This window comes from Zonotrichia albicollis, chromosome 8, assembly GCF_047830755.1.
Source record: "Zonotrichia albicollis isolate bZonAlb1 chromosome 8, bZonAlb1.hap1, whole genome shotgun sequence".
NCBI classification, from domain to species: Eukaryota; Metazoa; Chordata; class Aves; order Passeriformes; family Passerellidae; genus Zonotrichia; species Zonotrichia albicollis.
The window spans coordinates 14,053,681-14,076,653 of NC_133826.1; the positions used below are offsets into that span (position 1 = coordinate 14,053,681).

Below are 22,973 nucleotides of genomic sequence, written 5' to 3' on the forward strand. Positions count from 1 at the left end.
TGTGAAACTGTACATAGTTCAAACAACTTCAAAAATAATGTTTAATATTTAAAGAAAAGTACTAGTCAAGGGTTCTATAACTTCAGTAGATTTTATCATGTATTATTTACCTATTGGAGACTTTGGAACCTGTTCTATAACAAAAATGTAAAGATGGGTGCTGAAGTAGCCCTTCTAATTTTGTGAGAGAATTTAACAGAGGTTTGAGTTTATGATACCCTGATAAAAAGTGGTGAGTTCTGTTAGCAAAGAAAATATTTTATGGTATTATTATGTTTTTTTATTCAGTTAGATTTAATTTTCAGTCACACCAGTCTGAGTTAGGTAATTCAGAACTGAAGCCTAAAGAGAAGAGGAAAGAAACAAAGTTGTCCCTCCTCAGTGCCCAGGTATGGTCCCACTCTCTGCCCTGCCTAGGCACTACTCTAGCAGTTATACTAGACTATATACTCTAGTATAACAGAAGCCCACTTACACTGCAACAAGTGGGCAACTCTAGGCGTTAAAAAAGCAAAATATGTTGAATTAAATTGATTTAAAACTCACAAATAAAATTCTCCAATTAAATAGTACTATATTTCAGAGGGAGCAATACAACAGAATTTCCATACACTCTGGACAGAGTTGTGATAATGAAAAACCAAATGGGACAGGGACATGTGTCTCAAGAGCACAACAAAAACCAAATAAGTTTAAACTTTTCTGCGTGGCGTTACAAAGGCATGGCCTGCACACATTGTCAGTGAAGGAGTCTCAAGGTACATGGGCCAAAGGACACATCTGAAACAAACAGTGTTCCTTCTGTGCTGTTTGCCTGCAGATTTCCTCCCAGGGGCTGGCTGCTCCTGGCAGGTCCCTAGAGCTGCCCCAGAGGATGTGTTGCACACACAGCCTGGAGCAGGCAGCCCTGTCCAGCCCTGGCAGCACAGCTGATGCTGGGGCAGGAGGCAGGGGCACTCCTGACACTCAGGCTGGGTTTTTCCTGCTGGTGAAGCCCTCCTGAGCACCTGGTTTAGCTGCCATAGGAGCATGAGGGATACTGTAAACAGCAGATCTATCACAACACTAAGGTACGCTAATCCCACCTGACTTGAAATGTTATACTTTGTCTGAAGGGGAATCAATAACACACATTTCACTTGCAACTAATCTTCAGTACAACATCAATAAAGAGTAGGAAGCATTAAGAAAGGAATAGATTTGCTATTCTTAAAATTATTCAGAAAATATCAAATACAAACTAGATATTTTGCTATTTGTTCATGGTCATCCTTTAAGCAGAAAGATTTATTCAGCATTTATTCATTGAGTAAACTGCTGTGATTATTTTTTCAGTCATCAATCTCTTTTGCTTGAAGAGTCATTCAAAGAGCATGTACAGTGAACATTTTATGAGTCGCTTTTTATATGGCCAGGAAGTCAGACAAGAGGAAGATGACCTTGCCTGACACAATTTCTTTATGAGACCATCTTCTCATTGATCTATGGCTCCACCGAGTAGAATTATGGTTTCAATGCTGCCCTCGGAACATGGGGCAAGTCATGTCACGAACATACATTCTTCCCTGTCAAACATTTAACTGATCCCATGGTTTGCAGAGCCAGTGCTATTACTTCCAAATTTGATTTGCATGTTTTCAGCAAAGAGGTGGCTATGCCGGTACATGATAAGTAGCTGCACCTGCCTTCAATTTGCTCTACTACATCTAATTTCCTAAGTGAGCAGTTCAAACACTGTAAGATGGCAGTCAAAAACTAGCAAGATTTCAGAAGCAAAGGTAAGGATTGGATTACCCTCAGCTTTCAACTTGTGTTTCCCTGGCCTTGTCCAATTTCTTGACTAAAACTGGAAAATAAAGACTCAGCTCTGCTAAATATAGTTGTCATCTGTTCATTGGGAAGCTGCAGGGTAGACAAATGTTTTATCAAGACATGATGCTTTATTCTGGTAACTCTGAGCTTTATGATCATTGTTTAAACACTGACAGAGAATTTATTCTAATTTATAAATATAGGAGTGTACAGTTAGCTTATATTTTTTTGAATCCCAGAAAATACTTCTCCTGTTTTAGTTTTAACCATTTTTCTGTTTGTGGTTACAAATAAACTTAGGAGAAATTTTAAAAAATTATATATCTTTTGTGCAGTTCATGTTTAATACTTGATTCAATCACCATTGTCTGTTTGGCAGAACACCTTTGAGTTCCAGTTGAAAGCAATTTCAATCACCAGGATGAGCATACCTCAAAGGATCAAGACACCACAACACACTCCATGCTTGTACACTAAGCTTGGTCATCTGAGAGCAAAATTAACTTATGTCCATTGCTTTCAACTGGAGTATTAAGTCAGACATGTATGTGAATATATTCTCACAAAATGAGAAAAAACTTTCTTAAATTGTACTTGTAATTTGATATAAAATTATCCCAATAAAAACAGAAGGTTTAATAAAGGTTTCCAATATGAATATTTAGCAATCACTATTCTCTCAATATTTTACTGTAGCATCTATGAATTGCTATATAAATCATATTCTCTTTATTACTAAAGAAAATTCACTCTGAAATAGTCTAAAAGATAATGCATAGAGAACAAAAACCATGATATAACTAACTAGCAACATGCAGATTCCATAAATAGAGGTTCAAATATAATTTCCTATTATTTTATATTAATATATTTATTATCTTTTTTTCCTGTAACAGCATGACCTTATACTGCATTTTCTCAATTTTCATAATGTATTTATGTAGGTCTGAGCCAACTTTTCTACCTGTTTTTCAAATCCTCCAGTCTGCCACTCCACCACAAAAAAAGAAGACTATAACAGCATATTTTGGTGCTACTGAAAAGTAAAGTAAAGGCTGTTAAATCAAACAACCCTAAATCAAAGGAAAAGATAAAATTTGGAAAAAAGAAATTAGATAATTTATCTAATATGATTAGTTATAACACCAGGTAAAAATTCACCAGTTTTAACATACAAATCTTCTGGAAAATGTAGGTGTGCATAGAAGAGAGAGAACATTTAATACAATTTTGTTAAGAGGATATGAAAAGTCTTCTTATTATTTATAAGTATTTACTTGATTCATTTTTCTTCATTTGATTTAGATTTGCTTGGGCTTAATCTTCACCATGAAGAAAAGTGACAGTATGTGTGAATAGGTGGAGATGCTACCTGCACGAGCATATCAGCTTTTCAAGACCATGCTGCCATTTCTAAGCTCCTGCCAGCCATTTCTTCCCCTCTAGCTGGGTTGTAATATGCAATGCTTCTCCCTTAGAACATCTCATGTCTTGTATTATATCACTTTCAAACTTACAGCTGAAGTTATTTTCAGAGTATGGTCCCTAATGCAACCTCAGTGCTGATAAATGGACTCTCCTAGCAACTAGTTCTTCAAAGACACATAATGCATGCTTTAAGGGGCCTCACGAGTCCTCCAAGTTAAGAGAGCATAGATAGAAAACCTGCTTGTTAAATAAAGTCAGAGTCACAGAATTTATTACCTCCCAAACTAATAATTTTATTCGTAATACAATTCATTTATTTATTTCTGTTATAGGAACTGCCCAATGGCTGAATACATTGCTAACAATATTTTCAATCTGACAAACGTAAAAGTTCCATCATCAGATACCTCCCATGGCAGAAGGTTACCTAAAATTTCCTTGCACGTTTAAAAATGAAAGAAACTTTATGACCAGGGTAAGCTGAAATAAGACTGGAGAGGCCACTGTCTCTAGAAACTGGTCCTAATCTGAACATTTACAGAAACAATACAACCTGGTAAATAATTTCTAAGCCCACAAAAAATTGTTTGAGAGTTTCAATAGAATAATTGTCACCAAAAACTGGCATTATCTTTCTTATCTCAGGAAAGAAAATGAACCAGATAGAAGAGAAACAGCAAACTCTAGCACAGCAAACCTGATGAGCTGTGTGGTGCATGCAGGCTCCAGTTCACTTTGGCAACACAATAAAAGCTCTAAGAGAAAAAAGGAGTAAAAGGCATCTCAGGAACTGGCCCAAACACTGGTGGTTCAGGGTTTTGTTTCTAATTAAAACTTCATAAAAATATATTGATATTGCTTTATTAGCAATTTCTTCTGGCCCAATACTTTCTCAAATGTCAGTTACTTGAAAGGGACAAACTTTACACATTATCAGCTCTTTCAACAAATTAGAAAAACAAATATGAACATAGTATACCATATTCCTATATAATGAAAAATTGATTATAAGCAAAGAATTGCATACTGTGCTAGTGTTGTAAATTACTTCCTCTGTGGCTTTTACAACATTGACTATGAACATAATTGAATGTCACTAGTTTATGTTTGCAAATACAATCCCAATGACATTGCACCTGGGAGCGTGCACGCACAGTCATCTGTTAGAGAAGGATCTAAACATATGGCCTGTTGATTAGGGTCTGGCCCCAAAGCTATCACAAAACCCTCCAGCCAGTTTTCTGCCAGACTAACCCATCACAATAATTCAGCTCTATCAAATAGGAGCTTCTCAACAACAACAGAGAAAGTGTATAGCATTTGAAACAGCCACTTCAGATCTAGACACTAAATATTTGAGAAAGCAAAGGTCAGAGGCACTCCTCCTACTGAGAGAAAACTATATTGGGTCCTATCTTACATTTTTATTCATCTTACTAGGCTGTTAAGGTACAGGCTTTACTTTCCACTTCAATTTTCCAGTAGCACACTTCTGGAGCAAAATTGTAACAATGAGATTATCGTTTTGAGTATATGGGTAGCATTTTATGTTCAAAGTTAAGCTGATTCTTTAAACATAATTGGACCTCATGTGCATGGTTCCCATCCGCTGATTTGGGCAAATCTTCTGTGGCTCACAGATGCAATGCACATGCAATCACTGCACAGGCAAAACATGCCTCTTCTCACTTCTGCACGTGTTTTGTGAATAGGATAGTAATTAAAACACCACAGAAATCAAACTGCTTGTGAAAATGAGCATGCATTCCTGGGAATTCAAACAGGATAAGATATTTAAACTTAAAGTCAATAGCTTTGGAAAAAAATATTTTCCACTACTAAATACAAGAGTTTGGTGTGTTTGAAATGAGATACAGCTTTTGACAATCACTAAGTCTTACTGCAGGGTTCCACACTTCAAAAATAAAAGTCTACTTGTACATTTTTTTGAAGAAACAGCAATCAGACTAAGAACCAAGCACCTGTTGGCAATGCCAGAATCCATAAATTAGGGCAGTGCCTGTTATTGTCTGTTATTACATCTGAATTTGAAACATCTACCCAAAGTAAATTGCAGTATTTGGGCTGTTACTTTTGTCATACCTTCCAGTAAAAGCTGGCTTAGTTTGATCCTGCAATGCTTTTAAATTAATAACTGTAAGTGAATGTGTGCAATGGTCATGGCTCACACAATTTTACTTTGTAGAAAATAAAATAGTCAAACTTGGTACTGTGATAGCCTGCTGTTAGAACATATTGAAAGGGGAAAGATGTTCTTTCTAATGAACCCTTAAAGTGAAATGTTCTGGAGGACAAAAATATTCAAGTTACTAGCTGACCTTTAGAGTCATATAGGAGAGGATGTGCATAATGCATTATTCTGTCGGATATGCATTACTTATTATAAAATAATGGAGGCTTCAGTACTTTACATGTGACTATTAGAAAGATCAGAACATAACCCAGCCTTCGTAATATAATTGAGTGCTGCAAAAATATCTCTAATGATTAATATACCAGACATTATGCAATGCTCCTACAAGGTAATTTTGTCTTGACACAGAATAATGATTGTTACAGAACTTCGGCAGTTTAAGACACATTAGGCCTCTGGGCTACACAGCCAGTTGTAAAGCTGTACGTGGGAGGAGAAATTTCTCATTAACATCCTAGTATCTCCAACACGTGTTTACACTAAGCCAACAAAAATTTTAAAAACTTGTCTACAAAAAACTGTACAATTGTCCCTTCAGTGTGCAAGAGGAGGGTCCTCCAAAGCCAAGAACAAACACCCTCTTTCACACAGTGCCACTCACACAATGCCGAGGCCCTGGCCTGACATAAGTGGGGGAACAGGCACAGGAATTGTTTCTGCCTTCTTACTTCCCTAGGAGAGGACTTGAAAAATTCAGTAGTTTATAACATCTGCTTCAGGTGAGGCAGGGCAAAGTCACTGGCAGTGAGGAGCAGTGAAGGCCGCACGCCACCCTGGCAGCCTTGCCTTGTCACCAGCTGAGGCAGAGGGAGAGCTGGGCCCTGTGCCTCTCCTGTCCTCCCACAGCAGCCCCAGCCCCAGCTCCTGCCACCCACTGTGCTCTGTCCCACTGAACGGGCAGGCTGGACAGAGAAAGCAAAGGGCTGATGTGAAACAGCTGCACACACAGAAATGCTGAAATGCCTTCTTATGTTAAACAATTTGAGAAACAACAATACAAGCTGATATCCAAATCTGTCACCCAGCTGAATTGTTCTGCTGTTTGTTTTGACATAGAATGAATTCTTGTGGTTCGTGTGAGGACAGCTTTTCATGAACAGCAGTTTGATACTTGTTCCATGGTTTGAGTCTCTTTTTCTGGGGTGCCATATTGGGCTATCACTTGTTTGCAATTTGGATGGAAGCATTTGCAGGGCACACATGGCAATCTGCTGTGACTGGCTGGAAGGGATGGCAATGTTTATGAAGGCAGCCCTCTGAAACAACTCAGAACAACCAAAACCACTATTATAGCAATAAAATTTGAGCTCATATTACTTCAAAATAATTTCAAGTAAAAAACTAAAAGTTTTTATTTATAAGCACCCAAAACTGGGGAAAATTTTTGGACCCATATACTGTAAGTATTATAATTAGTGTTTCATTTGCTTCTAGCAAGTAAGAAAAAGATTGCTATTACTTCGGAAATTAGGTATATACCATCTTGCCATTCATTGTCAGAGACATAATCTGAAAGAAAAAGACAGCCATTATGTGTGCAAGCACAGGAGCTTCAATAAACCAAAGCAAAATTTCTTACTAAAGCATACAGCAACACAAGACATAGTAAGATTATGAGAAAAGAGCTGAGTACCAATACCCTCAGACAGCCCTCAGGACTGAATGCTGAAATCAGAAAAGAGACAAATAATAACTGACATAATCTTTCCAGTGATAATTCAGAGATTTTAAAATGTTACAAATTTAAATTAAATTACCCAATTGACTCCTTCATTCCTAAAGCCGTATATTTTTTCAGCAGAAGACATGTTTCTCTTCACACTCTGATTCACAATGAAGACAGAAAAGCTGGTGTAATCTAAGGTAGCTTTCTCTAGAAACCATAGTTGGAGGGAATTATTTAAAAACAGCTTCACTTTTTTTAAATCCTCCATTCCCATACTTTGGTATTAGCTAGCAAGCACAAATATCAGATAATAAAAATGAAAAGACAATGTGTTTCACAATACCAGCCAGCCAGAAATCAGAAGTTTAACATGTTGTTAAAATAGGAAAATATAATCAAAACCAAAGTACTTTATTTTGGAAAAACTTTACAAGATCCTTTGACCTGTCAGGGGCTTTAATTATTATTTAGAAAATCAAAGGAATGGAAGAAATCCCTCAAAAGGAATGAGAAAAGTGTAGTTTTTTGGTAAAAATAAAACCTCTGTTCTCAGCCTCCAGGGGTAGAGTACAGTATTCCCAATGATCAGACCCAGTAATCAGAAGCAGGAGAAGTGAGCAGCCCTCCATAACCTAGCACTTCATATCTGGATCAGCAGCACTTTGTAGCAGATATTCCAGTAGTTGGATTAAATCTATAGTTCTAGAAATATTGCCTTTTGGGTATGCTTCGGGAATAGCATTTACAGATTGTGAAATGAGAAAAAAGTTATACCTAAAATCAAAAAAAATAGGAAAAGAAATATTTCATTTCTCTTTTTCTGGAACAAATTAGAACATACTGAAATGTTGCAATGTGGAGACAAAACAAATAGCTGAGAGGCAGTTGACAGATTGCAGTTTCTGTGATGGCATTGCAGTATGAAATTAATTCACTCCTAAATTTCTTGTGGCAGGAGCTTTTGACTAGATTTTTAACCATGTCTAGTGGAGACCCTGTATACTGAAATTGTAAAATTGCCAATCCAAGAAAAATGAAAAAATACTGAATAAACTCCAATTACCTTCCTGGCTGATGGGACAGCATGCCTAAATGTTAGCCTACTTTGGCATAGAAAGTCCATTTAGGGAATTTTGAGACATGATTTCTCTTTCTTGTTTGTTATTTGAAGATTTTATCCACTTTTCCCTTTTTTCTTGGCATTATGATGTAGATGGAGTCTTTCAACTCCATCTTTTCATGGGCTTAAATCAACTCAAAGAAGCATCAACAGTTAAGGATAGAAGTGCAAAGGAAAATGTGCAAGTGATTCAACAACAGAAAACTTAAGATAAATACAAAATTCTGTGTTTACAGAAGCCACCCACGGGAAGCAGAAATAGCTTGGGGGGGGACGTTTTGCATAGCTTTACTTTTATGTGCCTCTAGTATGGACATTAATTTATTTTACCACATTTAACCTTTTCTTCATTATCTAGAATTCACAATGCCATGGTTGTTGATTTTTTTGAGATTTATAAATAAAACAAAGATTAGAAACTTGCAAAATTTAGCATATTAGTAAATTAAATTTTATGTGCATTTTAAAGTACTGTTTTGTTGCATAACTAATGCAGAAGATGCTATTAGCATTTGCTTTTCAAGTCTGCAGTTGTTACCACATAAATTGTGGCTACAGTGTACTCCCTTCTTTCATTAGCTTATTCATAGCTTCCTGGGAAAAAGCTGATGCATCTCTCCTTCTTCAAGTAAATATTTTATAGTATCAGAGTCCTAAATTCAACTCCAGTATTGATTACAAGGCATATTACATTTTAGTTTGGTATGCATAGAATAAAACAAAAAATCTCAAAGTATCAGAGTGAGTTTTAAACAAAGAGATTACGTTCTATCATGGTGGCAGGCATGCAGGCACTAGAATGCACTGGGAATGTACAGTTTTGTAAGAATTTTACTGTACAACATTTACAGATTAATCCATTTGGATGTTCACCTGTTGTCTCCAGCTTGCCTTCATTTCCAAAATGGGAATGTATGGAGAAAAGAGGATTATATATTTACATATGTATTTTCACCTAAAGGAAGAGCATTTTGCAAATAAACCAGATTAATAAATATATTTACAAAGAAATCACATTAATAAAACTGGGACTACAGCTGTCATTGCTGTTGCAGTGCTAAAACCATCATAGTCCCTTCACAGAAAAGAGCTTCACTGTAATATAATTTTCAGTCAGAACTGACAGGACTAAATTTTATTTTATGCTCTCAATGTGCCCTTTTCTAGATAGAGATGCTAAAGAATATATGAAGAATTGAGAAAGGAACCACAAGACTAAGCAATGTTGACTAGGGCTTGAAAAGCAGGAGAGGGGCTTTGGGGTGAAGCAAAATAACCAACAGAATGTAATGATGCTTTAGCTAATGCACAGCACAGATGAATACAGAAGCTCCAAAAATCACTGAGTCATGTATCACTTCCTAAGAAAACAAGTATTTGGGTTACCACATCTTTGTTTCTCCCTTAGTGCCACACACTGTAGAATTTACACAGTTTCAATGAAGTGTTTCTAGACTTCATAGTCAAGTAAGTGCCAGGGAGACTTAATACAACTAGAGCTTGCCAAACCCCACAATCTCTACTTCTATTACTCCTATTGCTTCTTTTACTTTTGGTAAAACAAAAGAAACAAACAAATAAAACCACAAACCTAAACAAAAACAAACAAACAATCAAAATAATTTGTAACGTTTGGGAGGAAGCAAAACAACCACAAGAATCAGAAACCAGAGGCAGAAAAAGATAACAGAAGACAGCCAAGTATCTTATTAAGTTGGGTCACTCAATGTTTAACAGGATCCAATTATGTAGCTAATCCCTATACTGCTGTTTTATTTTTGTTATTTATGGACCATAGAAAATCTCCCAGTGGAAAATTCAGATAAACAAGGGTATGCTAAAATTATAAGGCATGGTTTTGATCAATAAAATAATAATTAATAGCAAAAACAAAAATGCCTTTTTGTGTCATTAAGAAAAATATTTCAATATATCAGAAAGTTATTAAGGCATTAAGAATAAAAATGCTGGTCATAAGACCTTAAAATTCAGCTTAAGCAGCATATGTGCATCTTTTACCACATAACACCATATTCTAAATTTACAGCAGAAATTACTGGACAAAAGGGAAAAATAAAATTTTAAGCGAAATTTAGTAGAGAAAAATGTCAGAGGGCAAAATCATTATTTAAAGTAAGTCCAAAGCAAAAAAGAGCAATCCAGCTAATTTGAGGACTGGGCTAGCTCAAAAAGCACTACTCTTCAGTAGTGTCTTACTATTGCTTAGCAGATGGCTAAGACTGCATTAGAGCTCCAGAACAGTAGACTGAATGCCAAGTACCCCAAACAAAACACCAAATGCATTTATTTACTAATTCTAGCCTCTGCCACAGTACTGCCATAGTGCAGATATTCAGTCATCCTCGATGGAGTCACAGGCAGATGAGACTTTAGAACCGACTGCCACGTGCATTCACCTACCACTGAGGCTCAGCTCCTTGGTGAGTAGCACACCAATAGTGCAGCTAAACTTTACCAAGCAAGTGTTTGAGATTAACAGAAAATAGCAGTTACTAACCTTCCCCTCTGAGAGAAAAGAAAGGAAGAATGCAAATTCCACTGAAAGTCTGCTTCTATTCCTTTTTTCTTCAGGCTTTACATGGAGTGGCAAACTCCATCAACAGTATTTCATCCCACCTGAAAAAATATTATCACATCAGAATAAACATTGCAATATTTAAAAGTTAGCTATAACAATACTTGGAACATTAAAAAAATATGCTTTTACCTACATGTGTGAAGATAAATAATGATATTACTTCTTGAGACTAAAATTGCTGCTTTGGGTTACTCTGAGTTCCTACATGTTCATCTCTTTTTACCTCCAGGCAGCTCAAATGTTCCAGCTTTTCAGTGCACCCCTTCATCTCCTTACATGCACTGACTTTATTACAAAAAGAACCAAAATCATCTTGATTTTATTCAATGCCACAAAGTAAAAGTGGTCCCTCAGATGTTCTGATCACTTAAGACAGCTTGCATTATGTATATGTCATGGATCTCACCACAAAATCATCAAATTAGGGGATAAAACTCTGTTGCCCCACTAAGTTCAATGAAGATGTAACAACATGTTGCAATAATTAGAAAAGAGCAGAAACAGAGTGATTTTCGAGTCTTGTAACAGTGCCTCTGTTTTGTAAGAGCATCTCCAGGTTTTGGAGAGTGGAAGGAGATTTCTAAAGGAAGTGCATTTAAAGCCTTCAAGATTCAGAAAGGGGGAAAAGTGAAGTTAAGATTTTTGAGAACCATCATAACTGTCAGGGCAGTGGAAAACTCATTTGTTCAGCTTCTTCAGAGCATCACTGATAACAGTTTGGAAGACTGTGAGTGAAATACAGACTTTGTGAAGCTCCTATTGTACATGAATTTAGATTCACTGATGTTCTCATCGCAGAGTTCAGTCACATTTACTGCTTATGAAACTAGTCTGATGAATTCAATTACTGAAGGAAGTCTGGTTTTAATTCTTAGAACTACTACTTTTTTCAATTTAAATTGATTAATAATAAAAGTTACAGCATTTCAGAGGAACAGCATATAAATTAATTATAAATTGAAGCCCTAGCCCATGGCAATAAGATACAAAGCTCTCCTTCATGTCAGCTCAGATGCAGCTTTCAAGTATATTCTAAAGGTACTTCTTCTGGATAAATACTTTAAATTATAGATATAAATTATAGTTTATTGCCAGCTGTTTAAAATATCTATGATTTGGTAAGATGAGTCTTGCTAACCCCCAGCTGTCTCCCATTTAGCTGAATTGGAAAAACACTGGGTAAATTGCTGCCCATGGAGCACAAACAGAAGCAACTGAAGTACCCATAATTTGTTGGAGTTTTAGATCATCCTAATTTAGATATTTTTCAAAAGACATAATGTAAAGTAGACGCTACTTAATCGCCACCCTGATAAATAGCTCTACTGGGAAGATAATACAGTTAGTAAAAGGGTAAATTAAAAGCAAACTGTAAGAGGCACGCTGCATCCGTGACATACCCGATGTGTTTGGCATGGAGCCGTTTGATGCGCTGATTGCAGCAGCGCACAGTGAACCACCACCACACATGGCACAGCTGCTTGTGATCTTCAGGGGACTGCCTCATGCTCCTGAAGTGATATTTACAAACTGCATTGATGTAATCAAAGAAATGCTAAAAAGTTTCTTAATTTACTGTACTCTTGGTAACAATGTAAACACAGCATTCACTTGTTCTTAATGGGATGCTTAAATATATTTTTTCATAGGTTTTATCTTATGAAAAGCTACAATAAGTGGGGATGCAGTCATGAGATGTACCTGAGTTATATGCCAAGGTAACCGCAAGAAGGGACTTTCAACAGAAGAGAACTGACAGTACAGAAGAATATATTATGTCTCAGTAAGTCTGTACCTCTTTCTGACCATTTTTGATATTTTTTGTGATTTTTCTATATGTTCACCAGAGAAAACATATGGCGTGAATACTAGTTCATACTACACTCTGTCAAAGGCAGCTGTCGACTGCTAGATACTGTCACCAATAAGCAAAAGTTGCAAGCTCAAGAACCAAGAAATACATAGATTTTCAGTGTCACATACGGAGCCAAGTATTTTATTCTCCATCAAAAAAAAAAAAAGAAAATTGTATTTCCTTTTGAAGTCTATTTATAAGCACAAATGCAATTTTGTCCTCTTTGAGTAGTTAAAACCTTAATCTCTTGCTTTCTTGTTCAGAAGATATTCTTCACAGAGTGATTTTTAACTGTTACAGTTTCTTACAGGGTGCAGTGATGTCCTGATTAGGAAAGAAACAGAAGGCAGTGGTGGCAAGAGAGAAGCAAAGGAAGGAAAACATGCAAGGAAAAAAGACAGAAGTGCAGAAGGTAGAAGTGTGGCTGACAGCCCTGGAATCCCCCAGGACCACAGTCAGCAGTGAAGAGAATTACCTTGCGGAAAAGACACAGCTGGCAGGAAAGATGTCAGCCGCGGGAGGTAAAGAAAAATGCAGGCAGGAGGAGAAACTGGTGAGACACTCTGTGGACAGGAGTGCCCTGGGAGAAACACCACAGGGGTAAAATGGCCGATGACTTACAAATGTGCACGCAGCCCACAAATTAAAGTAACATTTGATTACCCCTATCAATCCAAGATGGTTTCCTTGGACACCAGTCCAAGAGAACATGGAAATTACCTCTTCACTTACTGACAGGCATGGTTCAAGAGCACATACCTTCTACCCTCACGCCCAAGGGTATTAACCAGTCATTACCTCACATTTTCTTGTTTCCCTAATGGGCCCCGTTTCATCTCCCTGGGTAGTGAGAGCTGCTTCACAGCATATCCATGGCAGCAATCTGTAACAGTGCACTTAGCCAGGCAGCAGGGGTACTGAATAATGAGCCCATCTGTACCGTCCTTCCAACCCTGTCCTAAAAGCATCGGTAAGCTCCAGAAGTAACATTCTCCAGGTACCTCCCTCTAACCAAATTTCTAAGTAGTAGAAGATTACTCTTATTGTTAGGGTGCTTCTTGTACAGTATATAAAATGAGGTGGTTTTTGCTTTACTGTTTAGGAAAAAGAACTATTTCACTTTTTTTTTTTTTTTTGCATTAGCAGACAGCTAATAATGAAATGTCTACTTGGAATAACACTGTTATGAAAGGGAACATTTCCTCTTCCATATTATGTCACAGGACATACCCAATTAGTGGCAAAACTATGCTTGCCCTCAGATTAGAACAAAAAGATGAAATAGCAATTTGGTGGAAAGCATTTTAATATAGGCATCCAAGAGTAAGGGCATTCTGAGTTCTGCAATGGAAAAAATAAGAAGAAAAAAGAAGGAAAAGCATTCCTCTGATTTCCTCTGATGCTGCAATACCTTTCCCTCCTCTGTTCCCATAAAAAGAAAATGGAGTTCTTTTTCATTCAGGAATAACTGGAGCTTTAAACAAATGAAATACTTGGGAGTGAAATCTATCTTATTTTGAATCAAGACATGGGTCAAGCAGATTTCTGACCAATGGGAATGATAAGTACAACCATATTTTTGCTTCAGTTCCTTCTAGGATCAAAGCTGAGGCTGTCAACCTTAATTTATGTTTAGATATTTATAATATTTCCAGTATAATTCTGTATTTTTAAGGAGCTGTCACTGAGCAATCTGAAACTGTCTCACTGTACTAGACTATGGCAGTATTTTTTCCCATCAGGTACTAGTTCAGCAATCTTCTTCATGTCTAATTCTTTGACAGCAACTCAGTTTCAGATGGTTTATAATAGGTGCTGCCTGAATTCTGCCAAGATTGAATTGCTATTGATTGGTATGAGGCAATGGTGTAGAAGGGTGCATTTCCACAGCCTGTATTTGGATGGGTCAGATCTTTTGACAGCTGATTTTGTTAGAAAACCTGGGGTCATTGTGGGCACTGATTATTACACACCCTTGCATTTCTCCCATGACTGCAAGCTCAGCTTCTAACTCTTAGACCTTTCTTTCTAAGGTCTACATAGAAGTACTTTTATGTAGGAACAGACATTATAATCAGTACATTAGAAATTGTACATAAGAATTATAATTGTTATGTTCATACAATTGTATGAACAATGCAGGATGCCAAGTGCCAGTTTCCTTCCTGGACACAGCCTACCAACCTGCATGAAGCTTCCTTGCAAGCCCAATTTTCCCCATCACTACAAGCTCAGCTTCTCACTCTGCAGATGTTGCAGATCTCGGCACTGCTGCGTAAGACAAACCCATTCTTGTTCCTTTTCTACACTTAGAAATGCCAAAATACACTAAGTCAACAAAAATTTATGTATTTGACTTCAGAAGATGAAATTATGTAATTAGTAACATTACACTGATTTTATTAGTGTTTCTTTGATTTAAATTGTTAGTGGTTCAAACATCTTAATTTCAGAGTGAATTATATAATTGTTTTTTGTTGCTTGTTTATCCATTTTTTGTATAATTAGGACGCAGTAATTTACTTTATATCTCTTTAACTTAATTGAGTTAATAATATCTGCTGAGAAGCATGATGTCACACTCCCAGCAACTTGGCTGGAAATACCAGGAAAGAGCTTTCATTGGACATAAGAATTTCAAAGGGCAGCTTTATTGCTAGACCTGTAACTCTGCAAAAGTTAGTTTCGTTCAAATGACACAGCTGCTTCCATATTTTAGTGCTTCTTTTACTGCTCTTGTGATAGATCGTATTAAAAAATCTTTCTTGACATGGCATGGTTCTCCCTGATGATATTGTTATCACAAAACACTATCTAGTGTATCAATAACAGCAAACAGGAGCAAGGACAACCTGCACTGAAAAAGAAAACCTTGGCTTTCAGGTAGTGTGTAACAGCTGAAATTGTCTCACTTGAACTCTATCAATGCAGGCAGTGTGGCACATTCATCTCCATTTTATCAACCCTTCATCTTTCCACGAGCCAGCCAGTGTGGAAAGGACTCCACTCCACTTGGACCATGTCAGGCAGGACAGGCTTGCCTGCAGTCTGTCCCACAGTAATGCAGGATCCCTTTGGCACCAGGGGCTGCAGATGAGAAGGACATTTGCCAGGTGCTGTACAACAGGTCAGCCTCTCATCCAACCTGAAATCCCAATTGGCATGCAGCACTGATCAAGAGATCACAAGAAGGCAACTGTGGCCCTGGGCCACAGAGTATCTAAGACACAGTGAACAGGATTTGCCTGGTCTGGTGTCATTGCCATAAATTTATTATAGAAAATCATAAAAATTCCATATATTTGGTTATTAAAGACAGTCAAGCAGCATCTACATTAGAGGTAGTGCCACAAAAATCATCTGAAAAACAGAAACATGAGTATAGTAACTATAAACATTGGACAGCCTTAAGGCCTAAATCTTGGCTTACCCTAGAAGTTAAATCCCAGAAATAAAGATCACTGCTAATAATTCCTAGAATCCATGGGGGTACTCACAAGGAACTTAAAGAACTACAGAAAAATCCACATCTGTCAAAAAACATGTATCTAATCCTGGCTCCTGAATGTGCAATGCATGCATAATCCCTTCTATCCTCAAAGTTTTGATAAATATTAACTTGATGATCTTTATATGTCACATCGAGGGAAAGTTATGTAACTGCCATTTTCCAGCTCTAAAAATGGTGATGTTAAAAATAAGACAATAATGAAGGAAAATGCACCAACCACTAGTGTAGCCATGGAATGCTATTCATAAAAGTGTCTGGGACAATAAAAGGAAACACCACATGGTAAAAATGAAACATTATAATCTTAGCTGGGAAGCATGGCATTAAAAATGTTAGTTTGTGGATAGACCAATTCATAAATGAAAAGTCAGGGGGGAGAAATAAAGCTCCATGAGGTGAAGAAAGAAGCTCAGTACAATTTCTGTCATGCCAAGACAGAACGTCTCCCACAGCACCTCAGACATCAGTCACCAGATAGTGCATCCACTCTGCACCTACAGCCCATGATGCTCTCTGCTGACTCTGACTGGCCAGCATGGGACACCCAAGTCCAGTCTGTCTTCAGAGCAGGTACAGACAATACTGCAGGGCTGCTAGCAAGAATTCCAAAGGATCCAGTAAGTGTAGTCAAGGTAGTTCTTCTAGAAAGTGACTGGGTTGGCCATTTCTACCCCACAAACAGTTGTGAAGCTCAGAACTAGAGAGTGTCCAAGCAGAAACAGGACTCATGGGAAACTGGAGGGAGGGGAAAGGACAAAAGTCTGTAACAACATGTAAATGAGGCTACTCAGAGCAGAGCAGCCTTAATCTACACCAATCTGTGGTAGAAAGGAACAAGCAGTTTACCCCTGAAAGAGCCGTGGCCTTTGAAAATTAAAACTTAACATGACCACAGTCTGAGGCTGAGATATAGCCATTAAATGAAAGTGAATGCTAAAGTCCTGTATTCTAACTCACTGCAATATTAATTTTGAAAGTATCTGTACAATTTAACCTTCCAGTGCCACAGCCAGCAGCAAGACTTCCTAAATTAGCAGAAGTAATAAACAGGAGCCTCATTAAATCTTCTTCTTCCCTGATTTTTTTTATCCCTCTAATTAAGCTCTCTGTCCTGTAACTCCCCTCATTTCCCTAATTCTCTCTTCATCACTGATTTCTTTATCCTTTGATATGACGGAGTGCCGTGTCATAAGGAAAGGTAGAGCTACGTTTTCTAGAGGGCAGAGCATGAAAAGAACAGGAAGGCATGTTGTTCTCAAAACTGTGTCCCAGCAAGGCAGATGGCTCATTAATGTACCAGTCTTGCCCTCTCAGCAAGGAAAAAACACACACTCACTTACACAGAGGGGTCAGCCTGTGAGCCATGCTCCCTCTGGCAGCTCAGCTCTGTCTGCCTCTGTTCAAGCTGTCTTCTGTACTAGTTAGGTTCACCTTTATGCAGCAATGAAGGGAAAGGCTCTTTAAAAGAGGTTGGGACAGCTCTTGATGCACTCCTTATAGTTTTGAGTCTCAAGTTTCAAACTCCTGAGAGACCCTTGAGAGTAGAAAAAAAAACCCAACCCCTTGGTATTGTGTTCCTCTGCAGACATCATTACCTCAATTAAACAAAACAAAAATAAAGTAATTTACTGAGTGCTAATTACACCAAAAAAATAGTTTAACACAAACAGGCAACAACAAAAAGCTAATATAATTCACTCTGAAATTAAGATTTTTTACTTACACTCCCAGCTTCTATCAAAGCAAGTAATAAAATAAGTGTATTGTTACTAATTATAGCAGTTCATCTCCTCAAGTGAAATAAATACAACTGTGATGACCTTATATATTTTGACAAATGAAAATTGAAAGAACAAACACAGCTCATCAGTTCAATTTCCCCTACAAGGAAACAGTGTCAACAAGGCTGCAGGCATTTAGCTTTCCCTGCTTTTCCAACTTTAAAGAAAGTGTCAAAAGCACATTGACAAAGTCTGACAACCACAGATAATTCCAGGAAAGACTTTGCCAGGTTTTTTTTCTTCTTACTGTCATTTGAAGAATTGAAATAAAATTCTGTTATGCCGTGGATTGTCCCATCAGGACTCCATTGACTATTTGCTAATGGAAAGTGCATTGCTCCCTGCACAGCTGCCCCGAGCTCTCCTTCTGCAGTGCCTTGGAAACAGGTGAAATACTTCCATACTCTAATACCACCATCTTTTTACACAGGAATTTTTCCTTAAATAATGAGCCTTATTTGAGGTAAGCTCCTACTGCTGTCACTCTCCTACCCCTGTACACAGTAGGTACTTCAAAATTTCAGTAGTGATGAGGACATAATGGCAAATTGATCTATCCCTGCAAAGCTAAGGAGCACATTAAGAGGGAAAGCACAGGAAATACGGGGAGGAGAAAATTTCAAAGTCTTCTTCCATTTGAAGTAAATTCCTCAATCCCGAAATTGCTAGTGGGCACCCCAGCACACCCAAACCCTGAAAATTCTGATGCAATAGCACTCTGTTTACTACCTCAAACACTGCTAATTACTATCTTTCATCCTGATTCACAATCTAATTTAATACCAATGTTTTTCTAGATTTTTTTATCTTTCAAATATTCTACTTTTCACAAATTCAGCCTTTATTGCATTTCAACTGATGACAAGTTCCTATTCATTATTAAGGCTTCAGCAGTCATGGCAGTTCAACAAATGAAGCTTTTGCAAATGTCTCAAAAATCAAGAGATCTTGCTGAGCCTTTTCTGTGATTCTGAGCCCTTAAAAATAGAAAGAATCATTCTAGTTTCTTATGAGAAATTATTATGAAACCCTAATGAGGAAAGAAAGAAGGTATCGAGGTCTATGGTGTGTGTTCCTTACATGTGTTTCTACAGATGCATTATCTGTGGGCCTGATCTCAAAGGAAAATGCTCAGGATTACCAGAGTTTCACACAAACTGTGAAGTTTTCCAGCATTTTGAAGAAAAGGACTCACTGTTTCTCTATTTATTTTTAAATCAGCTCGGATGACTAACAAAACCTATCCTATTTACTACAGATCAGAATACAGACATGTTGATAGGGCTCTGGGAGGAAAAACCGAGAAAAATGGAAGTGAGCCTTCCCTTTAAGGTCACACAGACCCTGCCGTCAGTAGATCCCTGCTGAGACCCCCCCTTCCTAATTGATTGTCTTGCCCAGGAGGAAGCTAAAGACTCTCCAGGAGCTAAAGAAATGGGAACTGCACTTTCCAGCAGGAATAAGTGCCATTAACAAGGCAATTCTACCAAGAGGGTTGAAGGCATCTGTTATTTTGTAAAATACTTTGATGGATGATATATGCACTGTACCTGTTTAAGTATGTGCACTGACTATTATGGATGCAATGCATCAAAGCAGCAAAATTACTTGGCAGAATTCTTGAGCAAGAAGAAAACAGATCTTATTTAACTCTGAGTTAAGCATAGTTGACTCTTTGTCCATTAGTGTAGCTTTTGATGTTGTAGTGTAATTACATTTGAACCCAATACAGCCAACTTCTGCAACAAATGATACATATTTCTCTTTCTTCTCTTTGTGTTGGAAATATATCCTGGCTAACTGGAATCACTGTGGCAAGCTGTAAATGATGTATGAAATGAAAAATCGCTGCTCACTGCAAGGAGAGGATATAGACAGGGCTTAGCAATTGCTGCTGGGCTATGCTATTTGCTGAAATATTCAGCTCAAATGCAGTCACACAAGCTTGTCAGTGCTGACACTGGGCAGCAAGCTGCATATATCATTTTTCAATCTTACTCAGGACCAAATGACTAAGGGATAGATGGTATGATAAATTCAGAAAAAAAATTTACGAAGATCCTAAGCCAACTTCAGTTGGTTGCGCTATTTTTTATTTTTTTTTACTTAAATGACTGATGTTCAACTGTCTTTGTCTCACCAATGCTCTGAACTTCAAAAACTCATAAAGTGACACGAAGAGCAGCGAGACTGGAAAATTATTAAACAAAGGGTTTTACCACTTTGGAAATATTTATAGACACTGTTTAAAATATACTGAATTACTGCCATGATTATTATAGGCTGCATCTTAATCAGGAGGGTCTACTGAACACCTCTGACCAAAGTCTAAAGCAAAGACTCTCTCTGTGCTTTGGTATAGAGAATACATCTGTATTTCAGCACAATAAACCTATTTGCATTCCTGCACAGGACTGTTGGTACATGAGAGATATTTCTAATAACTGTTGGGGCTGAGGCTACAATTTCACAATATACAGACTTCTGCAAATTATGGAGCTCCTGTTAACACCACACCCCCCACTTGCTGTCATTCCACAGCTCACAGTTACCTCTGTTTTTACCCAAGCAACTGAAACACAGACATGTTATGAACTGAATCAGGAATCTGGCCCAACTTTAACAAATTATGTCTAAAAAAAGCAAAGGAAAGGAGTATTTTTGGTAAGTCAGATGAGTTCTCCCTAAACATAGGAAAGGACAAGATGAAATGTGAGACACTACATAAGATTAACTTGAGGCAAGGCTGGGGTTCATTTTGTCATTAGAAAGATCCCCGGTGGATACCCTAAAAATACCACAAACTCTTTGGGAGAGCTGTCAATTACAAACCTAAGAGCTGGGAAGGGGAAGAGAAAGACAAGGCAGCTGAGAAGAGGGGTGACTGTGCTGGCAGTAAATCTGTGTCTCCTGTGGCAATTGTAAGCCTGACTGACAAAATGCAGATCATGTAGCACCTATGGAGTTCTCTTTAAAAATTTTTATTCTTGAAGCCCTTCAAAGATTACACAACAAGATGAAATTTGAGATTTCTTTCTGCCTGTGTGTTCTTCCTTCCCTCTCTTCCATTGAGATGGTTGCAAAGGTTAGAAACTTGTCTCACCTCCCCTGAAGGCAATCAGCAAAAGGGAACCTCAAAAAGGCTTTAAAATTCCTGCACTTTAAAATGTATCAACTGTTAAACTTTGGGTTTGTTCAGACATTTTTTACATACACATTTTCATGCATTAAGGAAGTTTGGAAGTCTAGCTTTGCATACTTAATGTTTAACCTTCCAGGCACATTTTTGACTTCTTACCCCCTCTAAGTGGGTGTTAATTCAAAGTAGTCAAGAGGGCACAAGCTTGAACAGAAGATCTCCTTTCCAATGTTATTTTCTCCAGACCTTTCAAAGATAAGGTTAGATAGATGTGTCTGATCTAAATGTGGTGCAAGCAGTTAATGGCCCTCAGAGCACTGGTGTAGCACCTTGAGGCCAGAGTTGATGAACTGAAGGAGCAGGGAAATAGGGATGTCTCTACAGAAGCAGTCCCACATCAGAGCTGCCTATTTTTACCATGCAGCAGGGAACACAGCACATATAAGGGGAGCTGGGGGAAGGTGACTATTTTAAACACATAGAATATAACACAGAGAGAAGACTACACTGTAAAAGCTATTTAAATCAATTACACCTGTAGAGATAGAAGCCCAAATAACAGAAAACAAAAATGTTAGAAACGCCATTGTGTTAATTGTCTCTTGATCAAGGAATGTGTATTTAAACAGTGACTACTACAATGACAGCATGGTCTGCAAATCAGGCTGCTGTGCATTACTAGTCTGAATATTTTCCCTACACATTATTTACTCAGAGCACTGTTCTAACATTCACAATCCCCAGCCATGGGGCAGGACCCCACTGAGAAAACAAAGTCTAATAAAACAGCAGTAACAGGCAACTACAGCCCTCTGTATATAAATTAGATTTCTTAATATTGTTACAGCCTGAAGAGGAGCAGAGCTCCATCTGTGCATGGCTTTCTGTGTGTGTGTGACCAGGTGCTGAACGCCTGAGCCATCCCTTGCTGCCTTCCTGCAGCAGCGAGGGCCAGCTGGGAGCTCCCACTGTGACTTCAGAGCAGCTTAATGGGGAGATCTAAAAACAGAGATGCAGCCTCTGTGGTTAGCAGTTTGGACAAATCCAACTGAATGTTCTGAGAGCCTAGGAAAGTTTAGAAGAGGAATTATTGAGCTGACTGCTGCAGGGATATTGTTGCCTTTACTCAGGGCAAGCAAAAAAATCAAAAAGAAAATAGTTCATACAGAAAGATGGGCCCAAGGAAATGAAGATCAAATTTTGATATTGAAAGTAAAAGATGCAAAACAAAAATTCAAATGAAAATATTAAAACATTTAGTTCTAAGACTCAGCAAGAGAAGGAGACTGATACATTAGAATCCTAAAAAATAAAATGCATCAGAAATGAGCAGAAGGTAAGTTCTAAACAACTGAATTACTTTTGGCAGGAGTACTGCACTGAGGCAGTACCTGGCCAACTACCTCTCCATAGGATACCTGAGGCACGGTGCACCTAATGTGGGAACATGAGATGTGTCTGTGGCTGTGAAATGTCTCTCTCCTTTTCTTATCCTGCAAGGGCAGGGATTTGGCTACACAACCCTTCCTTAACAGAAAAGATTCCCAGTGGTTCCATGAACCATTTTAGATTTTCTTCCTCCCTGGAGATGACAGCACTGTAACCTCCCTGTTAGTTATAGCACTGGATACGAAAGGTCACAAGTAAAAGCCAATTTTAGACTAATTTTGCTTCAACTGAAGTCTTATATTTACTGATGGAATATTTCTTTAATTGCTTACTCTTGATACATGGGATTTCAAGATGTATTTGACACTGGAGGCAAAAGTTAAGGTTAACAAACATAACCTCTCTCCTGGTTAAGGTCGACAAACATAACCTCTCTCCTGAATGTCACTGCCCATGAT

At 37.8% G+C, this 22,973-nt stretch overlaps 1 long non-coding RNA gene across 1 annotated transcript in view; it reads left to right on the top strand.

Annotated features, from left to right (window-relative positions):
- The window catches only part of LOC113458634 (uncharacterized), a 56,260-nt gene extending 33,636 nt beyond the window's left edge, over positions 1 to 22,624 (top strand). The window contains exons 2-3 of the long non-coding RNA XR_003379059.2: positions 12,490 to 12,623; positions 13,006 to 22,624. This is a non-coding gene — a long non-coding RNA (uncharacterized LOC113458634). The remainder of the gene's footprint in view (positions 1 to 12,489; positions 12,624 to 13,005) is intronic.
- Positions 22,625 to 22,973: the final 349 nt, after the last annotated feature.